Source organism: Pelodiscus sinensis, chromosome 17 (assembly GCF_049634645.1).
Source record: "Pelodiscus sinensis isolate JC-2024 chromosome 17, ASM4963464v1, whole genome shotgun sequence".
Classification (NCBI taxonomy): Eukaryota; Metazoa; Chordata; order Testudines; family Trionychidae; genus Pelodiscus; species Pelodiscus sinensis.
In genome coordinates, this window is record NC_134727.1 from 10,608,282 (window position 1) to 10,633,658 (window position 25,377).

The 25,377-nt window shown below is 43.1% G+C and overlaps 1 long non-coding RNA gene across 2 annotated transcripts in view; it reads left to right on the forward strand.

Moving 5' to 3' along the window:
* The window catches only part of LOC112547613 (uncharacterized), a 146,508-nt gene that overhangs the window by 7,989 nt on the left and 113,142 nt on the right, over positions 1 to 25,377 (forward strand). For both annotated transcript variants that reach the window (XR_012896240.1, XR_012896239.1), the window contains exon 2: positions 1,174 to 1,219. This is a non-coding gene — a long non-coding RNA (uncharacterized LOC112547613). The remainder of the gene's footprint in view (positions 1 to 1,173; positions 1,220 to 25,377) is intronic.

Consider the following 25,377-nt stretch of genomic DNA (forward strand, 5'->3'; position numbering starts at 1 on the left):
CACTGGAGCCAGTAGCAAAGTCCCTATTAACTTATATATGGAAGGGCCACATACTTTAGGGTTAGGAAATTGTGGCTTGCAACCCCATAATGAACACATTTCTGTTGAGAATTTACTAATGGAGCCCCAACTTTCTCCTCAAAGCACAAGGTCAACTGCAGCTTCTATAGACCTTCATGGGGCTTCACACAGAGGCAGCAGTCCATGTGCGTGTTGTGCACTGAAGGATATATTATATTAGATGAATTACTTATCTACCATATTACTTAACAGATCAGCTGGAAATTTGGTTGTACAACCACATGGCAGAGATCACTATCATTATTGAAATCCTAGTTAGCAAGCTCAGCAGAATGGGAGAGGCTTGAAAAACTCATGAATACAAAATGACATCTCCACAATAGAGGTAGTCCTTTTAGTGGAGGAAACTGCCTTTACATCTACTTCATCGAGGAATTCAACTTGGAGTGATGTCAAACTATGACCAATAATTTCATACTTTTTTGTTAGTCATCATGAATATTAATTTCTAGTTATAAATATTCCAGAAGGAAATATGCTGCCTAATTTCTAGAAAGTGATCAAAGTAAAGTAGCAGGATTTTTAATTCATTATGCTTGCTAGTTGGTCACAATTCACCAACTTTGTCATGCCTAATAGAATTGTTTCCCATCAGTTAAGGTGTAATTTAAAAGAAAACTACAAGATATAAACACAACATAACATAAAACACAACATAAAACATGAAAATCTACTTTTAATATCTATCAAGCTGTACAATGTATTTTAAATTAAGATACCATCAAAATAAAGAATTAATTGATAAATAAATCTAGAACAGACCTAAAAATCTATTTTATCTAGACATGAGGATCTAATGAATGGATAAATTAGTTTCTGTTACAGAAGCAGTAAATGTTAAATGTTTATATTCTATGTTTGAAATTAATTGTTGAAAATTAAAGTAGGGTAAAAGCATAAAAGGGCTATGTGGAAAGAATGATGTCATAGGCAGGATAGATTATCTGAGAAAGGTGTATACAATAACAAGAAATCCTTCTGAGCTGAAAATAGTTCCATTGTTTGCATGTTAATTGTTGCATCAATAGTGCAATAGTTCAAAGATTTACACATTTTTAACTTTATGCACTTTCTGTTGATCAATGATTTCAGGGGGACTACTCAGACAATGTGCATAAATCTTTTCCCCATGGCTTGAGTGAGTAAAACAAAATATATACTATACCCTAGCAGTTCTCTTTGCTTAAGTCTGAAAAAATTATCAGTGTCAGTAACATAATCAAAATAATGACAAATACTTATTCAATTCCATTGTGGAATAGAATAATAAAAATAACTGTAAAAATAATCTATTTGAATTCAATAATAAATATTATTCAACAAGCTCTTCTGGTGTATTGTGACCATCAACTTGTTCAATGCAGTACATGTAACTGCTATCAGGAGGAGTCATTTTACAGACACTTCTGGCCTACACATGAAAATGTATGTATCTTATTACCATGCTTGAGGCAGCCTATATCATTTTTGTATGATATTGTAACAGAGATTGCTACTGTTGAGAGATGTGTTATAAAATAGTTATAGCGTTCTTGTCATTTATTTATATAACAAGAGCTTCAGTAAAAGGGACATTTCTGTTAAGTTAATCTGTTCATAAGGGAGTAAATTAGATGAATGGGGTGGTTGGTTCTCCGTATGTTTGTTTAGAAAGCTTCTCCCTTGACTGTACATTTCAAGTACCTTAATAGCATTCTTGATTTCATATTGTGAATTCTTGGAAGCTATTTTCCACACGTAAGAACTGTACTTCTTAAAACTACCTCATCCCTCCTAATTAACCAATGATATATAATTTAAAATAAATGAGACATTGTCAATGTCATATCACATATGGGCCCACCTAAAACGTGGTTGATTATAAGTTGATCATTATAATTAATGTATGAAGTATGTTTATAAGTGAATATGAAAAGGGGACCTGCTGAGCCATACAGATGCTTGAAAGCTTGTTTTTAAACAAGTTTCATGAAGAGGACCAGTGTGTGAACATTCATCCAAGAGTATGATGTTTGAACACAGTATTCTCAGGGATCAAACTTTTTTATTCATCACTTGCCATTCTACCAAATATTGGGTTGGATTTGTTTTTTTGGAGGGGGAGGGTTGTTATTTTTTCAGTCTAGGTATAGATTGTGATGTGTTTTTCCCCTGATTTTCCTGGCTGGATAAGAGACTTGAACTGTAACTATGGCCAGCTGGGATTGAACCTAGAGCAGAGTCTGAATGCAAAAAGCAAAAATGTTAAGTGCTTCAGCTAAAGAATGTGCCCCTTAGGCTGGAGGCAGCAGCAGTATCATGAATATGTGCCATCTATTCAGGGGGATCAAAAACACTGGAACAGCATATTGCTCAACTAAATACACCCTCTGTGTGAAACTAAACTCTGCTGAACTGAGCTGGCCCACTTATCAGTCAATGATAAGCAAGTCTAGGACTTCCCCCAGGTAACTGTCCTAAGTGACTTAATCCCAAAGGACCTTACTCCAGGTAGAGGAGAAGCAGATACAGGACTCTTAAGGGAAGTGTGTGTTGTGTTTGGGGCTTTCTTGCTGTGTGCTGAGCTTGTGTTAGTGAGTTAGGTTTGGTGTGTGTTCTTTTTGTTTTTGTTTGTTTTTTTCCCCTGTGTTTGAGAGTGAGGATTTTTTTTCCCACTTTCCCTTTGCCCTCCACCCCCCCCCCCCCCCCCCCCCCGCTTGATGGAGTGTGTGCTGTGATTGGCTATGATTGGTAGGTACTGTGATTGGCTGTGGTTGGCAGGTGGAAACTGTTGGCTTCTAATTAGTTTGAATTCTAGAAGCCTCTGCTGATTGGCTGAGCCTTGGTAGGGGGAGGGACTTTCAGGCACTCCAGGGCTTTATAAGGCAGTGGGTAAGCAACCAAGGAGCTTGCGAACAGGTGAGTGCTAACAGGGAGTTTAGAGAGGGAGTTGGGAAAGGCATGAGGTTCTCTTGCTTTCTTTTTAAATCCCTTCTCCAGGACAGCAGCGATGGATGGTGAGAAGTCTGCTGTTGTTACCTGCACAGCATGTGCCATGTTTGTCTTCCTCCTGAAAGAAAGAACGGATTTCATCTGCACGAAGTGCAAGCTGGTCGACATTTTGGAAGAGAAAATTAGAGGACCGGAGGCCCAAGTGTCGACCCTATGCTCGATCAGAGAGGATGAAGACTTCCTCGATTCAAGGCACCATTTAATCCTTCAAGCATGGCAGGCAGAGGAGCCAGTGAGGGCAGTACGTGACCAAGAAGAGAACTAGCAGCATGTAACTTCTAGAAGGGGAAAAAGGCCAGCATGGGAACTCTTCAATGCTATAGAGGTAAGTAATCGCTTTCAGGCTCTCTCCACAGGCTCTGCAGTGCTGAAAGCTTTGGAAGGGACCTCACAAGGAAGAAACCGGAAGGGAACACCATCTACTGGAAGGCATGGGATGCGTAGTCCTAGGGATGCGGGTTCCACGACTACCAACCCCAAAAGAAAACGACGGGTGGTGGTGGTTGGGGATTCCCTCCTAAGAGGGACTGAGCCATCCCTCTGCCGTCCGGACCTGGAATCTTAAGAGGTGTGCTGCTTACCTGGAGCTCGCATTCACAATGTGACTGAGAGGCTTACCAAACTGATCAAACCTTTGGATCGCTACCTCTTCCTGCTTCTCCACGTGGGAACTAATGATATGGCCAAGAATGACCTTGAGCGGGTTACTGAAGATTATATAGCACTGGGAAGAAAGATCCAAGAATTCGGAGCGCAAGTGGGAGAAAAGGAGGAGGAGTTGCACTATATGTAAGAGAGAACTACGATTGCTCTGAACTCCAGTATAAAGAGGGAGAAAAACCTGTTGAGAGTCTATGGGTTAAGCTTAAAGGTACAAACAACAGCAGTGATGTTGTGGTTGGTGTCTGCTACAGGCCACTGAATCAGGTGGATGAGGTAGATGAGGCTTTCTTCGGACAACTGAGCGAAGCTTCCAGATCGCAGGCCCTGGTTCTCGTGGAGGACTTAAATCACCCTGACATCTGTTGGGAAACCAATACGGCAGTACACAGGCAATCCAGGAAGTTTTTGGAGAATGTTGAGAATAACTTCTTGACACAAGTGCTGAAGGATCTGACCAGGGGCCGTGCACAGCTTGACCTTCTGCTCACAAACAGGGAGGAACTAATAGGGGAAGTAGAGGTGGGTGACAACCTGGGAAGCAGTGAGCATGAGATGGTAGATTTCAGGATCGTGAGCAAAGGAAGAAAAGAGAGTAGTAAAATATATACCTTGGACTTCAAAAAAGCAGATTTTGACTCCCTCAGAGATCTGATGGGCAGAATCCTTTGGGATGCTAACATGAAGGGGAAAGGAGTCCAGGACAGCTGGCAGTATTTTAAAGAAGCCTTATTGAAAGCACAGAAATAAACCATCCCGACGTGTAGCATGAGAGGCAAACATGGTAGGACACCGGATTGGCTTACAGGGGAAATCCTTGGTGAACTTAAGCACAAAAAGGAAGCTTACAAAAAGTGGAAACTTGGACAAATGACCAGGGAGGGGTTTAATTGTATAGCTCAAGAATGCCAGGGGGTTATCAGGAAGGCGAAAGCACAAATGGAATTGCGACTGGCTAAGGATGTGAAGGATAACAAGAAAGGTTTCTACAGGCATGTTAACAAGAAGAAGGTGATCATAGAGGGTGTGTGGCCCCTAATGGATGAAGGAGGTAACCTAGTGACAGATGATGTGGGGAAAGTTGAAGTACTCAGTGCTTTCTTTGTTCTGTATTCACGGACAAGGTTGGCTCCTGGACTTGTACGCTAAGTGACGCAAGATGGGATGAAGATGTACAACCCGTGGTGGGTAAAGAACAGGTTAGGAACTATTTAGAAAATCTAAACATACACAAATCCATGGGTCCAGACTTAATGCATCTGAGGGCATTGAGGGAGTTGGCAAATATCATTGAGGAGCCTTTGGCTATTATCTTTGAAAAGTCGTGGCGATCGGGAGAAATCGCGGATGATTGGAAAAAGGCAAATATTGTGCCAATCTTCAAAAAAAGGGAAAAAGGACAATCCAGGGAACTATAGGCTGGTCAGTCTTACCTCGGTTCCTGAATAAATCATGGAAGGGATAGTTAAGGAATCCATTTTGAGGCACTTGGATGAGAGGAAAGTGATTAGGAATAGTCAGCATGGATTCACAAATGGCAAGTCGTGCCTGACCAATCTGATTAGCTTCTATGATGAGGTAACCAGCTCTGTGGACGTGGGAAAGTCAGTGGATGTGCTATACCTTGACTTTTGGTACGGTCTCCCACAATATTCTTGCCAGCAAGTTAAGGGAATGTGGATTGGATAAATGGACGGTAGGATGGATAGAAAGATGGCTGGAAGGCCGGGCCCAGTGGGTACTGATCAATGGCTCAATGTCAGGATGGTGGTCAGTTCTAGGACTGGTTTTGTTCAATATCTTTATTAATGACCAGGATGAGGGAATGGATTGCACCCTCAGCAAGTTTGCGGATGACACTAAGCTAGGGGGAGAGATAGATACACTTGAGGGCAGAGATGGGGTCCAGAGTGACTTCGACAAATTGGAGGATTGGGCCACAAGAAATCTGATGAGGTTCAACAAGGACAAGTGCAGAGTCCTGCATTTGGGACGGAAGAATCCTAAGCATATTTTCAAGCTGGGGACCAACCAGTTAAGTAATAGTTCTTCAGAAAAGGACCTGGGGGTTACAGTGGATGAGAAGCTGGATATGAGTCAACAGTGTGCCCTTGTAGCCAAGAAGGCTAATGGCATATTAGGTTGCATTAAGAGGAGCATTGCCAGCAGATCCAGAGATGTCATTATTCCCCTTTATTCGGTTCTGGTAAGGCCACATCTCAAATACTGTGTCCAGTTCTGGGCCCCCCACTACAAAAAGGATGTGGACTCATTGGAGAGGGTCCAGCGGAGGGCAACCAAAATGATTAGGGGGCTGGAGCATATGACTTATGAGGAGAGGCTGAGGGAGTTGGGTCTGTTTAGTCTGCAGAAGCAAAAAGTGAGGGGGGATTTGATAGCAGCCTTCAACTTCCTGAAGGGAGGTTCCAAAGAGGATGGAGAGAGGCTGTTCTCAGTGGTGACAGATGGCAGAACAAGGAGCAATGGTCTCAAGTTGTGGTGGGAGAGGTTCAGGTTGGATATTAGGAAAAACTATTTCACTAGGAGGGTGGTGAAGTACTGGAATGGGTTACCTAAGGAAGTAGTGGAGTCTCCATCTCTAAAGGTGTTTAAGTCTTGGCTTGACAGAGCCCTGGCCGGGTTGATTTAGTTGGGAATGGTCCTGCCTAGAACAGGGAGCTGGACTTGATGACCTTCTGAGGTCTCTTCCAGCTCTATGGTTCTATGATTCTATGATTCTATACTACCTCAGTATGCCCCATGGATAGCAGTTTGATAAATTCCTCATGACACAGTGTAAAGAGAGGGGGTGTGGAAAAGAAGTTTGTTAATTGAATTTGAAATTACCAACCATAGGAATAGCCCAATAAATCACAGCTGGTCCACAGCGAACAAAGTTTTTCAGCAGTTTGCACCAAACATTTCTAATCATTCTGATTCAGTGTAAGGTAAAGGTGTTAAACAGTTTTGTAAATCTCAGTTTCATTTAAAGTGCATGCGTGGAAAATAATCAGGGGGAGACAATCAAAAACATTTTAAAGTTTTCATTTTAAGGTCTTTTTCACAAAATTAAAAAATGTTATTATAATTTTTCTTAATGGAGAAGGCCAGAAAAATCACTCCTAGTGACTCCTCAGGTAGTTAGTGCTAGATTTTCTGAAGGACTCAGTAAAAAAATACATGGCTAAGTTTTCAGACATGCTCAGCTCCCATTTTGGGAACCTAAATGAAGTGGACGCATTGGAGCAAAATTTTCAAAAGTACCATGATCCAGCAGCACTCATTATTCTCAATTCAAGTTCTATCCATATTGCTAAAGAAAATATTCTTAAGAGTCCATGGCTGTGTCTAGACTGCATCCCTTTTCCATAAAAGGGATGCAAATTAGACACATCATAATTGCAAATGAAGCTGGGATTTAAATCCCCCTGCTTCATTTGCATAAACATGGCTTCCGCTTTTTTCCGGCTTGGAGCTTTGCCGGAAAAAAGCGCCAGTCTAGACGCGGATCTTTTGGAAAATAAAGCCTTTTCCAAAAGAGGCAGCAAGTGGGGGAAGGGGAGAGGAGAGGCAGGGGTGCTTTAAAGCAACAGCACTGCGTGGAACCCTGGGGTTAGTGGGGACTCCATATGGCACTGCCGCGGGAAGCATTGGGGCAGCAGGAGACTGCTTGAGTCTCCAGCTGGCCCCATTCTCCCTGCAGCACTACAGAAGCTCCCTTATCGGCTAATCGAATAGCCGATCATTCTAAATTTAACATCCCTCATACTTTTGCTGATGTAATTGGTGGCATATGCAAAACTGGGTACACAAAATCAGAAAACAGGATCAAACAGGAGGTCAAACTGCTTACATAATTTCAAATTTAAAAATAGAAGTCCAAATATTAAAAAGAACTGTGCATTGGAAGAATACAAGTCTATAAAACAGCAATGCATCCTTTGCTTCTTTCCGAACCTGATTGTTCTTTGAAGTTATAAACTTTGCATTACCGATACTTGTGCAAGCACTGGCTTTCAATAACAGTGAAAGAAATACAAAGTTAAAGGAACTGCAGAAAATGTCCACTAAATGTTATACAGCTCTTTCTTTCGATGATTTAATAGGATAAAATGAACACCGAGTACAAAGTAAAGGCCTTAGATGCATTTAGAAAAAGACATATACACAGCTAAAATGTTGGTGTTTTCACTTTCTCTCAAACACTCACCTTTTCTATCATTCAGTGAGAAAAAAAGTAATTTACTTTCAGTTTACATTTTCTGGTGTGTTGGCCCTCCTTGTTTTTTTGTTGTCTTGACTACAGCTGTGAAGTCATGGGCAATCTACCATGTGACTATTTCAAAATAGTCTCAGACCTTACAACCTCAGGGAGAAAATAAAAATAAGAGAAAAATAAGAAACAATCAGAGAGGAAAAATAGAGAATATTAGGCCACCTGTACTCTAGATATATGCAATATGTATAACGAGCTGGGGTTTTTCTCCAGGTGCTGTATGCTTCTGCAACATATCTGGTCAGGCTCAACGACCCTGACCGAACCAATCAGCTTTGGAAAAGGGGAACAACCGGGGTGCTTGCTGCCAGGTCTGGTTATTTAATCTTTCCTCTGTCTCCTCCATCAGAGGCTGACAGGGTTGGTGACTGGTCCTGTCAGCTTATGTGCTCTTCATGGTCCAGAACTTAGGAGACCTGATGTGGACAGAAGCTTGCAAGACCATCTATTCAGCAGCTGCCTCCACCTGGGTCAATTGGGCCCAAAGCTCTGGCCTGGTGGTTGGGGAGTGGTGTCCGTCTAGCTTCCCCCCATCTGTGTTTCAGGCCAATTGGTGGAGCACAGACAATAGAATCATAGAGCTGGAAGAGACCTCAGAAGGTCATCAAGTCCAGCCCCTTGCCCAAGGCAGAACCAATCCCAACTAAATCAACCCTGCCAGGGCTTTGTCAAGCCGAGACTTAAAAACCTCTAGGGATGGAGATTCCACCCCCTTCCCAGGTAACCCATTCCAGTGCTCCCCCCTCTCCCCCAGTGAAACAGTGTTTTCCTTATATCCAATCTAGACCTCCCCCACTGTAACTTGAGACCATTGCTCCTTGTTCTGCCATCTGTCACTACTGAGAACAGCCTCTCTCCGTCCTCTTTGGAACCCCCCTTCAGGAAGTTGAAGGCTGCTCTCAAATCCCCCCTCACTCTTCTCTTCTGCAGACTAAACAAACCCAAATCCCTCAGTCTCTCCTAATAAGTCATGTGCTCCAGCCCCCTAATCATTTTGGTTGCCTTCCACTGCTCTCTCTCAGCATCTACCTTATCTACCTTTCTGCCGTGAATCCATCTCCACCAGGGTATGTCTACACTATCACCCTAGTTCGAACTAGGGTGGTTAATGTAGGCAACTGAAGTTGCAAATGAAGCCCGGGATTTGAATTTCCCGGGTTTCATTTGCATCTTGCTGGGCACCGCCATTTTTAAATGTTCGCTAGTTCGGACTCCGTGCCCGCGGCTACACGCGGCACGGACTAGGTAGTTCAAATTAGGCTTCCTATTCCAATCAGCTGGTCCTGTCCATGCTATGGCATCATCTCAACACCCTGGTCCCAACTCAAGTTTTTCCGGCCCATCTCCAGAAGCTGGTCCTGGAGTTCTTTTAGCCAGAGTCTCTGCAGGGGTTCTCCACCTTTCCCTGGAGGAGAAAGGGTTATGTCGGCTGCCTCAATGGATCTTGGGAAAGAAGCAACTGGGTTTTCCTCATCCAGCACAGCCAGGGACTAAGGTCTGATTTCACATAAGTTTGTTCACTAACTCCAACAGTTTGTTATAATCCAAGAAGCCATATTTCAACCTCAAAGTTGGGTAGTTAACTCTCTGAAATGTTAAACTAGCCAAAGTGAAGAGCTTCCTTCTGAGGAGGTCAAATCAATTGGCATCCTTACCTGGTGTAGTTGATTTGGAATGATGTAGCCAACTTCATTTTGCAACTACATGTAATAGCAGGCATTTCTTGACTTTCTTAGGGTATGTCTACACTGCCACCCTAGTTCGAACTAGGGTGGCTAATGTAGGCTTTCAAACTTGCAAATAAAGCCTGGGATTTAAATATCCTGGGCTTTATTTGCATGTTCCTGGGCGCCACCATTTTTAAATGCCCTGTAGTTCAAACTCCCTGCCCGCGGCTACATGCAGCATGGACTAAGTAGTTCGAATTAAAGCAAGGAGGAATAACGGTAGTTCAAATTAGGAGCTTTAATTTGAACTACTTAGTCCACGCCGCATGTAGCTGCGGGCAGAGAGTTTGAACTATGGGGCATTTAAAAATCCCAGGCTTCATTTGCAAGTTCGAATGCCTACATTAGCCACCCTAGTGTGTCAGTATAGACATACCCTAAGTGATCAGGGGACATGTGACAGGTTCCATGCCGACCCCAGGAGCAAGCTGAGGGTAGGATGTCTGGCTAGGGGCAGTTGTTCAGGAGCAAGCTGTGGGGATGGTGTCTGGCCAGGGGAGAGGGTTCAGGAGCAGGCCTGGGGTGCAGGGTCTCGGTGGGATGGTGAGATGTGAGGCAGCTGAGGGAGCGGGAGTCTGGGCATGAGGGGATGGAGGCACTTGCCTTCACGCCCAATGCCTGTCCCGGTTACTGCCTCCCATGCTCCCATTGGCTGGAATCTGTTGGAGCATCAGCGCTTGCTTCCCGCTGAGGAGGGGGAAGAGAGAAAGTCCCAATCCTCACTGAGCCATCTAGCCAGAAGAGGAGGAGGGAGAGGAATTCTTCCTCATGAGCTGGATCATGCAGCAAGGCTCAGGGCTTTCTCTCTTCTCCCCAAGTGGGAAGCAGGCACTGGCACTCCAACCTTGCAGGGAGCAAGGCAGCAGGGTGAGGCTGCCGCACCAGCATACACTTTCCACTGCAGGGGGAAGGAGCTTGAGCCATGGACCATCAGGAAGGCAACTGCAGAGCCCCCTCACACTCACTTGGGGGGACCATTGGGAGTGTGTTCGCACCTTTCGCACCCCTTCTCCCCTGCATATGGGCCTGTAGTTGCAGTGGTCATTGCATTCAGGTAACCAAAAGTAGAGGTCAGTAGAGATGTCCCAACAGGCATGATAAGATGGGCTGTATCAATACAGAGGTGAACCTCATCATGGGTATCATTAGTCCCTGGTTCAGGATTACTGATGATGAGAACATGAAGGCAGAAGAGGTAATCTGAAACCCTCTCTGTGTTGATGACTCGGTATCTGCAATGTGGTGGGATGGTCAATATTGTCATGTTTGTATCTGATGAATAGGTTCCTGGCTGGGTCAATGAGGTGGGAATCTCCATCACCAAGGGTATGTCTACACTACCACCCTAGTTCGAACTAGGGTGGTTAATGTAGTCAATTGAAGTTGGAAATGAAGCCCGGGATTTAACTTAATTTGCATCTTAAAAGCATTTTTGGAACAGAGCATCTAAATTGGCATGGACGCTTTTCTGCAAAAACACTTTTTGCGGAAAAGCGTCCATGCCAATCTAGACGCACTTTTCCACAAAAAAGCTCTGATCGCCATTTTCGCGATTGGGGCTTTTTTGCGGAAAACAAATCTGAGCTGTCTACACTGGCCCTTTTGTGCAAAAGCTTTGCGCAAAAGTGACTTTTGCCTGAATTGGAGCAGAATAGCATTTCTGCAAGAAGTGCTGATTTCTTACAGTAGGAAGTCAGTGCTTTTGCGGAAATTCAAGCGGCCAGTGTAGACAGCTGGCAAGTTTTTCTGGAAAAGCGGCTGATTTTCCGGAAAAACTGGCCAGTCTAGACACAGCCTAAGTGTATAAGATTACTTAATATGTGGAGGGAAAGCATGGCAAGTTTGATACTTTGGGCGTAATAGGCATCCAAAACAAAGGGTAGGAAACGGGAGCCAAAAGCCAAGCCAGGCTGGTGGGAAGGTGAGGTGAGCTCCAGCTCTGCACTCGCAGAAGGGGTGGGGCCTTGGGAAGAAGGGTCAGGTCTGGAGCAGCCAGCCCTCAGTGCCACCTACACTATGCAGTGCCCTCCCCCCCAGCCTTTAGAGTCACTGGGTGCTCTGGTGGCAATTTAAAGGGCTCACAGCTGTAGGTGCTGCTGCTGCTGTGGTAACAACTGGAGCTCCAGGCCCTTTAAAATAGCTGGGCCCTGGGCAACTGCTCCTTTTGCCCCTTCTCTCCCTGCCATCCCACCCTCTCACATAGGCGGGATAGGGAGGTAATGCAGGTGCTGGGACAGGGCAGAGGGAACCTGTCAATCACAAATAAAAACGAAATTAACTTAATCTCCTAAGTACACTGTTGTGTGCAATATTTACAGATAAGAGAGGATAAGAACAGAAACTGGAGGTTCCTAACCAGACCACAAGAGGTGTAAAAGAAGTTAGGGTATGTCTACACTACCCCCCTAGTTCGAACTAGGGGGGTAATGTATGCATACCGAACTTGCTAATGAAGCCCGGGATTTGAGTTCCACGAGGTGTACAGATAGTTCGGAATAGCTTGCTAGTCCGAACTGTCTAGCCCGTGCCGCGTGTAGCCGCGCGGCACGGGGTTCACACTAGCCGGCTTTTAAAAATGGCGGCGCCGGCTTTATGCTAATGAAGCCCGGGAAATTCAAATCCCGGGCTTCATTAGCAAGTTCGGTATGCATACATTACCCCCCTAGTTCGAACTAGGGGGGTAGTGTAGACATACCCTTAGAGAAGCAGCTGGTCTATGCTGGTCTTTAAGTGCAAGAGAAACACACGGTGGCACAAGGCACCTGCACAGACCATCTCCCATTGTTATTGAAGAGTTTCTGATCCTGAATGTGACATGTACGCACCCACATTGAATGCCCGTAGGGACAAGCCCTGAAAGAAGAAAAATAACTTACAATCTATTCCCATAAAATCCCTCATCCTTAAAATCCAAATATGTTTTACACACCAACCATTTCAATTGTCAGAGTACATGAGAAAGGTGAAAATAGTAATGTACTTACACAACTGTAAAATATTTCACATCCAGCCAACAAAATATGACTCAGATTGAAAAGTGGCCAGGATTATAGGGTTAAAATTCTGACTCTTGAAAAATCACTTATGATACATCTGATGACCAAAAGTGGTCAAGACTACTTTTAATTCTTATTCTAAAATCAGGACCCCTGGCATTATAACATCTTCATATTTGAGCATTACTTCCAAAACAACTCAAATGAAGTTTATGCACCCTTACAGAAAAAGAAGAGTTTACAAAAGATGGATCCTTTCTTTTACAGAACTGTTAGTACTCTCAATGTATGCATGTGTGTGTGTATGTATATATATATATTATTTTGTAGTCATTACATTCAGTGCTTAATTTGGGCCAAGGTTTGCCAGGGCTGAGCCCTGGCGCCTCTTGGTGGTTCATAGTCCTGACACTTCTCAGCTTGCTGCATTCGTTATGAATGTAATAAATTTGCTTGACCCCTGGCACCTAATTGCTTGAGCTCCACCATCTCTTTCATTACAAATTTAGCATTGATTCTGTGTTGATAAAAGTCAAATGACTACACATATAGCCTATAAGTATTGTAAGTATTATATAACAAAGTTGAGTTCTGGTTTACCAGGGCAATATACATTTGGATGTAGCAGATCAGATCATGGTATATTAAGGCCAGTATCCCAGCCTCCAATAGTAGCCAATAGAGGTTTTAAAGGGAAAGATGAAAACAGTAAGGTACTTACATAATCATATAATATTTCACACAGTGGGATGTTGGGGAGAAGCCCTTTGAATATCATTATGGAAAAACAGCAATACTATTTGATGTGTATATTCAAATCAAAGTTATGAATCTTACAGTAACAGTCACTGACAATTCCAAAGTCTTCAGCTGTGAAGACTACACAATGTCTCAGCCTATTTTCTATACTTTGGAATGGGGAAAGTTTCTATCATGCCAATAGCACCTGGCATTATAGTGGACATTATTAAAAGTCGCTACTACTCTTTCACAATGGACTCTTGGTACTATAAGAATGTTCTTATAAACCAAATAATATACTTTCACATCTCATATATCCAACCTCAAAGAATGGAAGGTTATGAAAAGATACAATAAAGCTTCTTTGAGAATTGTATCCATTCTGCAAGGACAGCACCAGGCAAAAATGATAATCTTTCAATTATGGGAGCAACAGAATGAATCATATTATAAGGCTCTTGTCCTGGCAAAGAATGTGAATATCAAAGCAGAATCAGTGTGTATTTCTTTAATTTTAGTGGGAGAATACTCACATAACAACCCACTAAAGGAGAACACAGCTTTCTCTGTACAAAGGTGGAAGAAGTAACATATACCTAAACAAAACTAGATATAGCCCAATAATTGTAGTAGCAGAGAAAACGATGTGAGCACAAGTTCAAGCATTGCAGAGACAGATGACACTCCATATCCTGTACTGAGCCTTGCACGACACACATAACATTGGTTAAGAGGCATACAAGACAGCCTTAGGATTTGAACGATTAGAAATCACTGAAAGTATCACAAGCCACAGTGTCTTTGAGCATATGGAAGAAGCTGACCTTCCTCTGTTTCACACACAAAAAATATGCTTCTCTTGGATTTAAAGCAAGGAATTATGGCACTGAGGTGTTATAGGGCAGCAGCTAAACCTTATCAAGCTAGCAATGACTTGCATTTCATCCATAAAGCTTAATAATGGAAGAGCTAGCTTTTTATGTCTTCAAAAATGACCAATAAACATGTTTCCTATGCCAAGTGTACAGAATAAAATACTCACAGGGGTAGCAGTGATAGTCTGTAAGGGTACGTCTACACTAGCCCCTAGTTCGAACTAGGGAGGCTAATGAGAGCGACCAAAATTGCTAATGAAGCGGGGATTTAAATATCCCATGCTTGATTAGCATAATCCCGGCCAGTCGCCATTTTGGAAACTGACTAGCCCAAAGTAACTGCCTGTGTCTACATGCGGCAGAGAAGCGGGATTCCAAGATAAATCCTTAGTTCAAACTCGTGGAATGAGGTTTAACAGTTAATTCGAACTAAGGGGTTTATCTCGGAATCCTGCTTCTCTGCCGTGTGTAGATGCGGGCAGTTACTTCGGGCTTGTCAGTTTCCAAAACGGCGACCGGCCGGGATTATGCTAATCAAGCATGGGATATTTAAATCCCGTGCTTAATTAGCAATTTCGGTCACCCTCATTAGCCTCCCTAGTTCGAAGTAGGAGGCTAGTGTAGACATACCCTAACTGAAAAAACTTTAAAAAACAATGAATGGTCCTGCAGCACATTAGAGACTCCCCCAAAAAATGTAGATGGCATCATGAGCTTTTGTGGACACAGAAATATCTCTGGAGCCTGGGTGAATGACAGTTGAACATTATAGCTGTAAAAAAACTTCCCAGGGGTAGCAAAGTTAGTCTGTAACAGGAGAAACTTAAAAAACAACAAATAGTCTAGTAACACTAAAAAACATGAGCTTTCATGGGCACGACCCACTTCTTCAGATGACCAGCTTATAGCTATAGCTATTATAGCTGTAGTATTCCTAATACCCGTTCATTTTAGTTGTAATTGTGCATGGACTTTGTGACAAGTGGACTCATTGGTCACATACTCATTGTGTCATTTCCCTATTCTATGCTCAGCATCCCACTCCACCACAGTAGCAGAGGAACCACCTTCCCTGGAGACCTTCCAGCAGAGTTATGACGCAGGCAGAAACCAGGAACATGAAAACCACGTAGAACAATGAAGAGTAATGAGCTAGCTGTGACACACAAGAGTCAGCCCTACTTTCACCAGCTTAATGAGACCTACAAAATTGCATTCTGTACATGGTGTGCATTTGATCTGAGAGACTATTAATTCTAAAGTTAATTTGGCACTTGTGAAAGATATGAGTTTGACAGCCCTGGTGACAGAGGTCTTCTGTTTATGCAAAGCAAAGGTAAAGTCCAAGCACTTGTGATGAGAACTTCCTCACATTGTCTGACAAATGTGTCTCAAGACCAACCTAGAAGGACTATCAAAAGCAGTGAATGGAAGACTCAGTCCCCAGCCCCCACCACGCTCCTCTGAACCACATCTGACACTTCTGACAAAAGGGGGCATGTTTCCCCTTTGCTCTGGTCAACTGATCAAATCAGTAAGGCTGTGTCTACACTGGCATGGTTTTTCTGTTAAAAGTATTTGCACAAGAGAGTGTCTATACTGGCATGTGTCTTTGCGCAAAAGATTTGCTTTTGCGCAAAAGCATCCGTACAAGTGTAGACACTCTTTTGCGCAAGAATGCTCCGATGGCCATTTTAGCCATCGGGCTTTCTTGAGCAAGAAATTGATGTTACCTGTCTACACTGGCCTCTTGCGCAAGAACACTTGCACAAGAGGACTTATCCCTGAGCGGGAGCGTCAGAGTATTTGTGCAAGAAGCACTGATTTCGTACAGTAGAACATCAGTGTTCTTGCGCAAATACTCGCAGCCAGCGTAGACAGGCAGCAAGATTTTGTAGAAAAGCGGCCACTTTTGCGGAAAATCTTGCCAGTGTAGACACAGCCTATGAGCAAAAGAAATATCTCATTTTCAGGAAAGAAATTTGCGACAGCTGTCCATCACAAAAGAACAACCATATGTTTTTAATATTAGTGATTGTCAAAAACTCAGTTAAGGGGAAATGTAAACAAGACGGAACAAATGTAAAATCTTCATGAGAAAACACTATGCATACATGTACTAACAGGCTACACCTGAACTGAGCAGAAAAAAATGTCATCTGACTCCAACAGACTTGAAGAAACTGAAATGTGCAGTGCCCAGAAAACACAAATCAAAATATTTGTGCAGTTATATATAAGATACCTATTTTATGCTGTCCTGAGGGACTAGTTTGTATATTGTAGAGCTAATCCATAGGAGAACACCAAAACTATGAGACTCACAGATACAACTGAATGTTGATAGCTATTGTGCTAAATGAAGTACACTGACACGACAAGCTGCAAATGAAGCACTCCAATTGGAATTCAAATTCCTAAGAAATTGCTTGTTTTCTCAGACATCCAGTCCAGTCTCAAGTCCAGCCTAGAAGGACCATCAAAAGCAGTGAATGAAAAACTCAGTCTCCAAGCTTAGTCAAATCACAGCTTGTCTTCTAAGACAACCTGCAATATTGCTAACTAACATCAATAATTCTAGTGCCTTTTCTATGTGGGCACTTAAGGCACTGTACAGCAGCCACCTACTCAATTCCCAAAGGACTTCAAGTAGTAATGATAGACATGCATCTTTTTTTATTCCTGATCCTTTGTGGCTATACAAGAATACCTGAAATCTATGCAGATTTCAATTTTAGTGCAGTATTGGCTCCACAATAGTCCTCAAGCACATTCAGTTGGAGGCTATCCTCTCTGTTGTACTAGCACAACTTCACTGATCCGGCCATTAGTATCTGATTTCTGTTTGGATAAATTGTCATTGGTATTAAGTTAACTCTCGAAAGCCAAAGTATATGCTACATATACAGGCGGACCCCAGGTTACGTACAAGATAGGGACTGTAGGTTTGTTCTTAAGTTGAATTTGTATGTAAGTCGGAACTGGTACATATTGTAGAGGAAACTCTAGCCAAACATTTCTCCAGAGCTCAGTTTTATTCTCCCACACCTCACTTCCCTCAGTCCTTTATTCTCAAGCTGAGGTGTCTGCTGAGAAAAGCCGCTCCGCGTCTCCCTGGTCTGCTGGGGGTGGGAGGTGGGGGCGCTAGCTTCGCATCTCCCTGGTCTGCTGGGGGGAAGCAGCTAGTGCAGGGTTGCCTCACCCCATTTGTAAGTCGGGATCCGATGTAAATCGGATCCATGTAACCCGGGGACTGCCTTTAGTAGGAAATCAGAAATTTCTGTGTGCAGTAAATACACACATTTTGAAAAGTGTTTGTATTCAATATCAGAATGAAATGCTGAAATTCTGAAAATTCCTTTGAAATTCTGACAAGAGACCATAAATATGTTTTATTTCAATAGAGTTGAAATGTGTTGTGTCAATAATATTGATTTCATTTTGACTTTTACATGGTATTAACATATTAAATATAATATTAATAATGTTACAAGTTAAAGATAATTAACATACGATAATAGTAATATAACAATTGAATATACATTTCAAAACAATAATAAAAATTGTAGTTAAAATGAAATGTTTCAATGTGATCAAAACAAAATAAAAAAGTCAAAATGAACATTTAGACTTGTTCTTATAGCACTTGTCACAAAATCAGCTTTCCAACAAACCACCTTCATTTCAATTAAACTAATGTTTCAACACAAAACCATCTAAAAAGGAGAGCAACTGTAGTCAGTCATGTGGTAACGCCTGCCTTCAAATGTATCCCAAGAACTCTCATTCTAATATATATTTATCACTAAAGAAATGTAATACTACTACTGTACAATTCTACTTTCTCTAATGTGATTCTTTCTGAGCTGAATCTCTCTCTTTTACCGATAAAAATGAATATTAAAATATGTATATACCAAAATTAACTTCTCTCACTTCAAATGACAAACTGGCTTGACTTACTGGCTTGTAGCTAAAGTAAAACATGGAGACTGTAATGATGGTGGTGATTAAAACACTGGCTTTGACAGAACAATAACTATAAAGTCTTGCTTCTAGTTATAACCCATACAGTGCAACAGCAGTGCCCAAGAGTCATGTGTCAACTTATAGTGATCCATCGGTAGTATTGCCAATTATTTATGAAGGATTCAGAGGAACATATGATCATTTTTAAGAAAAAAATATTGACTACAGAATCCTTTCCTCTGCTCTCTGTTGTGCCTTTTCCCCATGCTTTTCTATGGTTCGTTTTTATTTGCGAATGTACCTATTAATAACAGTGTTTTCAAAATAGAGCCACAATCGATATACAATACAAATATATATATAAATAGAGAGGGAGAGAGAGACACAGAGAGAGAGAGAGTTGATGAGACCTGAAAGCCTATAATTTCCCATTGTTTTGTTTGGGAAAGTAGGTTACAGAGGCACACAGTTTGCACTCCTCAGGTTGGAAAATGTTGTCATAAGATAACAGATCAAATATTATAAATGCAGACCAAATCTCACCAAACTCATGTAAGAACCATCCTCATGCTATCAGAGTTCTCTGTACAGTTATATTTAATTGAAGAGACAAATATTTGGGGGCAGTTATTCTGTTAGTTCAACATAACTTCTTTGAAATATGCACACTGCCACAGGAGTACAACAAATTTTGGGTATCCCCGAGAAGAAGCAGTGAGGAGGAAAACCATTTCCAAATGATAATCTGGCACTAACACTCTTATACTATACACCAGGAAAAATGGAGGGGAAGAGAGAGGAGGGGAGGGGAGTGATTGAAGCAGGGAATAGGATGGGACAGTACTCCATCTTACAACGGAATGTAGTAGTATAGCTAAATATGGATATTGTTTTCGAGTGACTCACTTGTGTCATGACACCTCAAGGTTGGGCACAGTGGGCTCTCCTACTTCGGCCAGGTTTACAATAGGCCCGGAAGGTCAGCTTAAGGTATGCAACTACAGCTACGTAAATAACATAGCTGGAATCAACATACCTTAAGCCTTGATTGTTGCTGTCTCCACAGCAGGTGGACAACGGTAGCAAATGCTCCTGTCAGCTTCCCTTACTACTCACAAATCAAGAACTACCGGCACCAACTGGGGATGCCCTAAGTGTTCAATTTTGTGGGTCTTTACTAGACCGGCTAAATCCAATGCCAGAAGACCAATCTCTGGAGCAGTAACTATAAATGTGGCTTCTGATGCCCAGTTGAGATAGCTACTTTAACCCTGTAGTAATCTGCTTCTTCACATGAATCAAATCTCTTCCAGAGCATATTCACTCCCACTTATTTCATAGGTAACAGAGAGTCTAATAAAATAGTATCTCCATGACCTTATGGCAGGTTCTTCAGCCTAGCTCTAGGCTCAGTGGTACTCAAACCACTATTTGTGGCGTTTCCATGCCACTTTCCTTGCCCTTCTTCTATTCCTGAATGAAGACACCTGTAACAAATAGCTAAGTTCTGGTCATTCAGACTCCTTGTTGTCTCCCTAGACTGCTTCCTGCCTCAGACAATTTCTAGGCTTCCTCACCCAGAGCCTTCACTCTTCAGGTCACTCCCTTGCAAGACGTTCAAAGCTCTTTCCTGCTCTTGTAGTGCAGAGTGACATATCCCAGAATTTTTGTTCTAGAGGTCTGGCTCTTGTTGTCCTCTCCTGAGACAAACTTCCAACTCTCTCCCAAAATCCTGACTCAGGGCTTCCTCCCACAGGAGCCCAGGCCTATCCAGTGCTTTCACAGTGTCTCTCTGGGTATGTCTACACTAGCTTGTTACTTCGAGCTAGGTAGGCAAAGGAGGGCATCCAGAGTTGCCTTCATTTGCCTACCTAGCTCGAACTCATAGACTCATAGACTCATAGACTTTAAGGTCAGAAGGGTCCATTATGATCATCTAGCGAGCTAGTGTAGACATACCCTCTGAGACTTTGTCAGTGGTGGCAGGGTGACCATATTTCCTAAAGAGGATGCCTTAAGCTGCTCACTGACAAGACCGTTGCCAGTTTCTGGAAAACTGCTTCCTCCCTCTGCCTCTTACTGCAACTCCAAAGGGACTCCCATAGGAGGCTGTGGCCCATCGCTGGATCTCTGCGGGGACCCTCACATTCCGGAATGCTCCCTTCCTGTGCAACCTTGCCTCTCTTCCTGCCGGGAGATGGTTTCTCCACTCCCTTCCTCCCCCACACTCCTCTGCACCACATCTGACTCTTCTGACAAAAGGGGGCATGTTTCCCCTTTGCTCTGGTCAACTGATCAAATCAGTAAGGCTGCGTGTACACTGGCATGATTTTGCATGAATACTTTTAACGGAAAAGTTTTTCCGTTAAAAGTATTTGCGCAAGAGAGCGTCTATACTGGCATGTGTCTTTGCGCAAAAGATTTGCTTTTGCACAAAAGCATCCATACCAGTGTAGACACTTTCTTGCTCAAGAAAGCTCTGATGGCCATTTTAGCCATCGGGCTTTCTTGCGCAAGAAATTGATGTTACCTGTCTACACTGGCCTCTTGCGCAAGAACACTTGTGCAAAAGGACTTATCCCTGAATGGGAGCGTCAGAGTATTCGTGCAAGAAGCACTGATTTCATACAGTAGAACATCAGTGTTCTTGCACAAATACTTGCAGCCAGCGGAGACAGGCAGCAAGATTTTGCTCAAAAGCAGCCACTTTTGCGGAAAATCTTGCCAGTGTAGACACAGCCTATGAGCAAAAGAAATGTCTCATTTTGAGGAAAAGAAATTTGCGACAGCTGTCCATCACAAAAGAACAACCATGTGTTTTTAATATAAGTGATTGTCAAAAACTCGATTAAGGGGAAATGTAAACAAGACGGAACAAATGTAAAGTCTTCATGAGAAAACACTATGCATACATGTACTAACAGGCTACACCTGAACTGAGCAGAAAAAAATGTCATCTGACTCCAACAGACTTGAAGAAAATGAAATGGGCAATGCCCAGAAAACACAAATCAAAATATTTGTGTAGTTATGTATATGTTACCCATTTTATGCTGTCCTGAGGGACTACAGTCGACTTTCGATAATCCGGAACCTATGGGACCTAGGTGGTGCCGGATTATCAGATATGCTGGACTATCAGGAGGTACTATAAGCTGGTTATATATATATTGTATATATTATATACTGTATATAAAGTGTTCTTAACCCTTTTTATTGTACATACTGTATACAGTATACTGTAATGTTTTAGTTTTTTTAAGCCTTTTTTACCCTTTTTGCTCAGTTCAGCTGCTGCCGCTGTTACCTTGTAACTCATTTTTTGCCGAAGCTCACTCACTAGGCTCTTGCCATTTTAATGCCGGACTATCAGGAGTGCTGGACTATTGGATGCCGGACTATTGGAGTTTTACTGTAGTATGTATGTTGTAGAGCTAATCCATAGGTGAACACCAAAACTATGATACTCACAGATACAACTGAATGTTGATAGCTATTGTGCTAAATGAAGTACACTGACATGACAAGCTGCAAATGAAGCACTCCAATTGGAATTCAGATTCCTAAGAAATTGCTTGTTTTCTCAGACATCCAGTCCAGTAACCAGGAGGTGTCTCAAATTAGCCATAGATAGCTCAGGCATAAGGACAGCTTATGAGAAGCAGGACAAAGCTAATTAGCTATCATGTCTGCCCCTTTTTTTTGTATTAATTCCTTGATCATTTCTCCCTCCCCTTCCTCCATGTAACTTTTTCCAGCCTCACTGTTGTTAGAAAATCATAGAGACCTCAGCAATCCTCTTTTGCAGCAGCAACATGCAGTGCAGAACTCCAGCTGAATAAGCAAGAGATTTTAACTAAATGGGAAGCCGGTGGGAAACTTTTGCCTTCTTGGCAGGTGTGCTACACTTTTCAGTGGCTGTCAGGGCAACTGCTCTTTTGCTTCAATATTCTTTGTTCTTAGATATAACAATCAACTGGAAATACCCTATGAATATTGATGTAAATTGACTACTGAGTTTGTATGGGCTAGTTATCCAAAATTAAAAGCATGTAAATATAGAGGATCAAATCAAAGTGAGTATTTTTCACTGATCTACTAACTTTGGACTTGACCTCCTATGAAGCAACATCACAAGACTGTTGTGCTCTAGTGGAAGTGGAAGCTACACGGAGAACAAGTAAAGTACTTCTTTGCTCACAGCAGTAGTATGTATTAAACCTTTGCACACCAGCCTCTGTCTGGGTATGTCTACACTACCCTGCTAGTTTGAACTAGCGGGGTAATGTAGGCATACCGCACTTGCAAATGAAGCCCGGGATTTGAATTTCCCGGGCTTCATTTGCATAAGCGGGGAGCCGCCATTTTTAAAACCCCGCTGGTTCGAACCCCGTGCAGCGCGGCTACACGGGGCTCGAACTAGGTAGTTCGGACTAGGCTTCCTATTCCGAACTACCGGTACACCACGAGGTACCTAGTTCGAGCCCTGTGTAGCCGCGCTGCAGGGGGTTCGAACCAGCGGGGTTTTAAAAATGGCGGCTCCCCGCTTATGCAAATGAAGCCCGGGAAATTCAAATCTCGGGCTTCATTTGCAAGTGCGGTATGCCTACATTACCCTCCTAGTTCGAACTAGGAGGGTAGTGTAGACATACCCTCTCAAACTCATGAGACTGAGGGGTGGGAGTGGACTTAAACTTTGTCCTTACCATGTTAATGATGTGATTATCTATGCCACCCCTTCATGGGGCTTTCTCCTGATATTAGGTAGAAGTTAGAGTAGCTAGGAATGCAGCAATGCTTTCATTAGTCTATTGTCAGATTTCCCGGAACTCCATATGCTGCTCCATCAAATTTTACCTTAGGATTTATAAACACAGGAGTTTGCCCCTACTGTGTGCATGATTAATCCCTTTGCATAGGGATGGGTACAGGGTAAGGTTATTTGCCTGTCTGATATTCTAAAACTTGCAAGTCTAGCATGAGAAGAGAGAAAATACCTAACACTCTTCTAAATACACATAAGCAAGCAAATGGCCATGATGATCTAAATCCCTTATAAACCTGCAATGGGAACTGCATGACACATTATATTGTCTTTGCTCTATGCCTATTGACAAATGACACAAATGCTAGAACAAAAGTTGCATTTATTTGATTAATTGGGGTCCCTTTTTATTAATATATTTTGGAATGTTATATACACTGGAAATTACTTCAAATCTAATATAAGAGAAATCTTACCACAGCTTATTATTTTGTTCCTTTGCCTAAATGATTTTAAACAGACATGATGTGCCCGCCTCTTTTTATATCAAGTTTTGTGTAAGAGGAAACAATCATGCATGTTTATACTTACCAGTAGTCCTAAAATGTGTGATCCTTCACAGCACAATAGGTACCTTACAATGGAGCAGCAGACCACAGAGGTGGAAAAGCAATATGACGGTCATTGCCCATGGTGAGATTCTTCAGTGGAATCAATTACAGCCATATTTATGCTGAGACATTGTGGGAATTTGTACCTCTGAGTAGCCCTCAAAATATTTCTTACCTATGTTGGCTAGGGTGGGAGAGGTCTACAGGTTGAACCCCTCTAATCCAGCATACTAGGGACATGATTGGTGCCAATCCACAGAATTTGCCAAACCATGGGACATCCATATTGTCTAGCAGCATTACCAATACTTATATGGCTGTGTCTACATTGGCCCCTATTCCGTAATGGGGATGCAAATGTAGCACTTTAGAATAGGCAAATCCGCGGGTGATTTAAATATCCCCCGCGGCATTTGCATTTGCATTAACATGGCTGCCACTTTTTTCCAGCTTGTAGATAAGCCGGAGAAAAGCGCCAGTCTGGACGCGATCCTCCGGAAAATAAGCTCTTTTCTGGAGGATCTCTTATTCCTATTTTCATAGGGGCCAATGTAGACACAGCCATTTGGCTTACTAGGCTCTTAGAACAGTGGTCTCCAAGCTTTTTAACCACAAAATCACTTTTACAATTTAAGTGCAATGTAAGATCTACCTCAAACTCAAATACCCTTGCTTGGCTTCCTTCCCACTCCTTCTCTGACTCCTACCCCAGCTCCATCTCTTCTCCAAGGCCTCACCCTGCTCATTCCATCCCCCTTCTTCCCCGATCTCATTCACTTTCACCAGGCTGGGGTAAAGGGTTGGGAAGTGTGGGAGGGGACACCCTGAAGATAGGGAGGTAGGGTTGTTTCTGGAGTGGCCTAGGGGATAGGACATTTGCCTAGAGAGTGCGGGGTTGGGGGCTTGAGTCCCTCCCCCAACTCCATCCACCCTGGGAGTGGATGAACAGACAACACAGGCTGCCCCAGGGAGGGAAGTGGCTCCTGCATTAGGAGAGCAGGATAAGGGACACCCTGAAGGTAGGGATATGAGGCTTAGGGGATATGAGAGCATAGGGTTGGGAGCTTGAATCCCAATCTGGCCCCCACTCCACCCACTCAGACAATGGCCTGGTAGCCAATGCCAGTTGCCCAGGGGATGGAGTGGTCTTCCGCATTAGGAAGGCAGGATAAGGGAACCTCTGAAGGTAGGTTGGTGGGATAGGTTCTAGAGTGGCTTAGAGGCTATGGCATACACCTGCAAAACATTGGGTACTGGGTTCAAGTCCAGCCCATCCTGGGAGCAGTGGCACAGCCAACATAGGCTAAGGGACCTTCAGAAGGTAGGGTAGATTCTGGAGTGGCCTAGGGGGCCTGGAACACAGGGAGGTGAACTCAATTCCCCCTGAACCTCACTGAGGCAACGGCATGGAAGTCAGCACCAGTTGCCCTGGGGATGGGTCCCATATTAGGTAGGCAGAATAAAGGATGCCCTGAAGGCAGGGACGTGAGGAGGGGTGGGTTCTGGACTAGGGGAGAGGGCATTTGCCTGTAGTGCAAGAGGTTGGGTTAGAGTCCGGCTTCCCCTCCTCCTTCCCCCAGCAGCTCAAGTCCCACCCACCCTGGGGGCAGCCAGGCAGCCAACACAAGCTGCCCCAGGAATGGAGCTGGCTCCTGTATTAGGAAGACAGGAGGGCTGTGTCTACA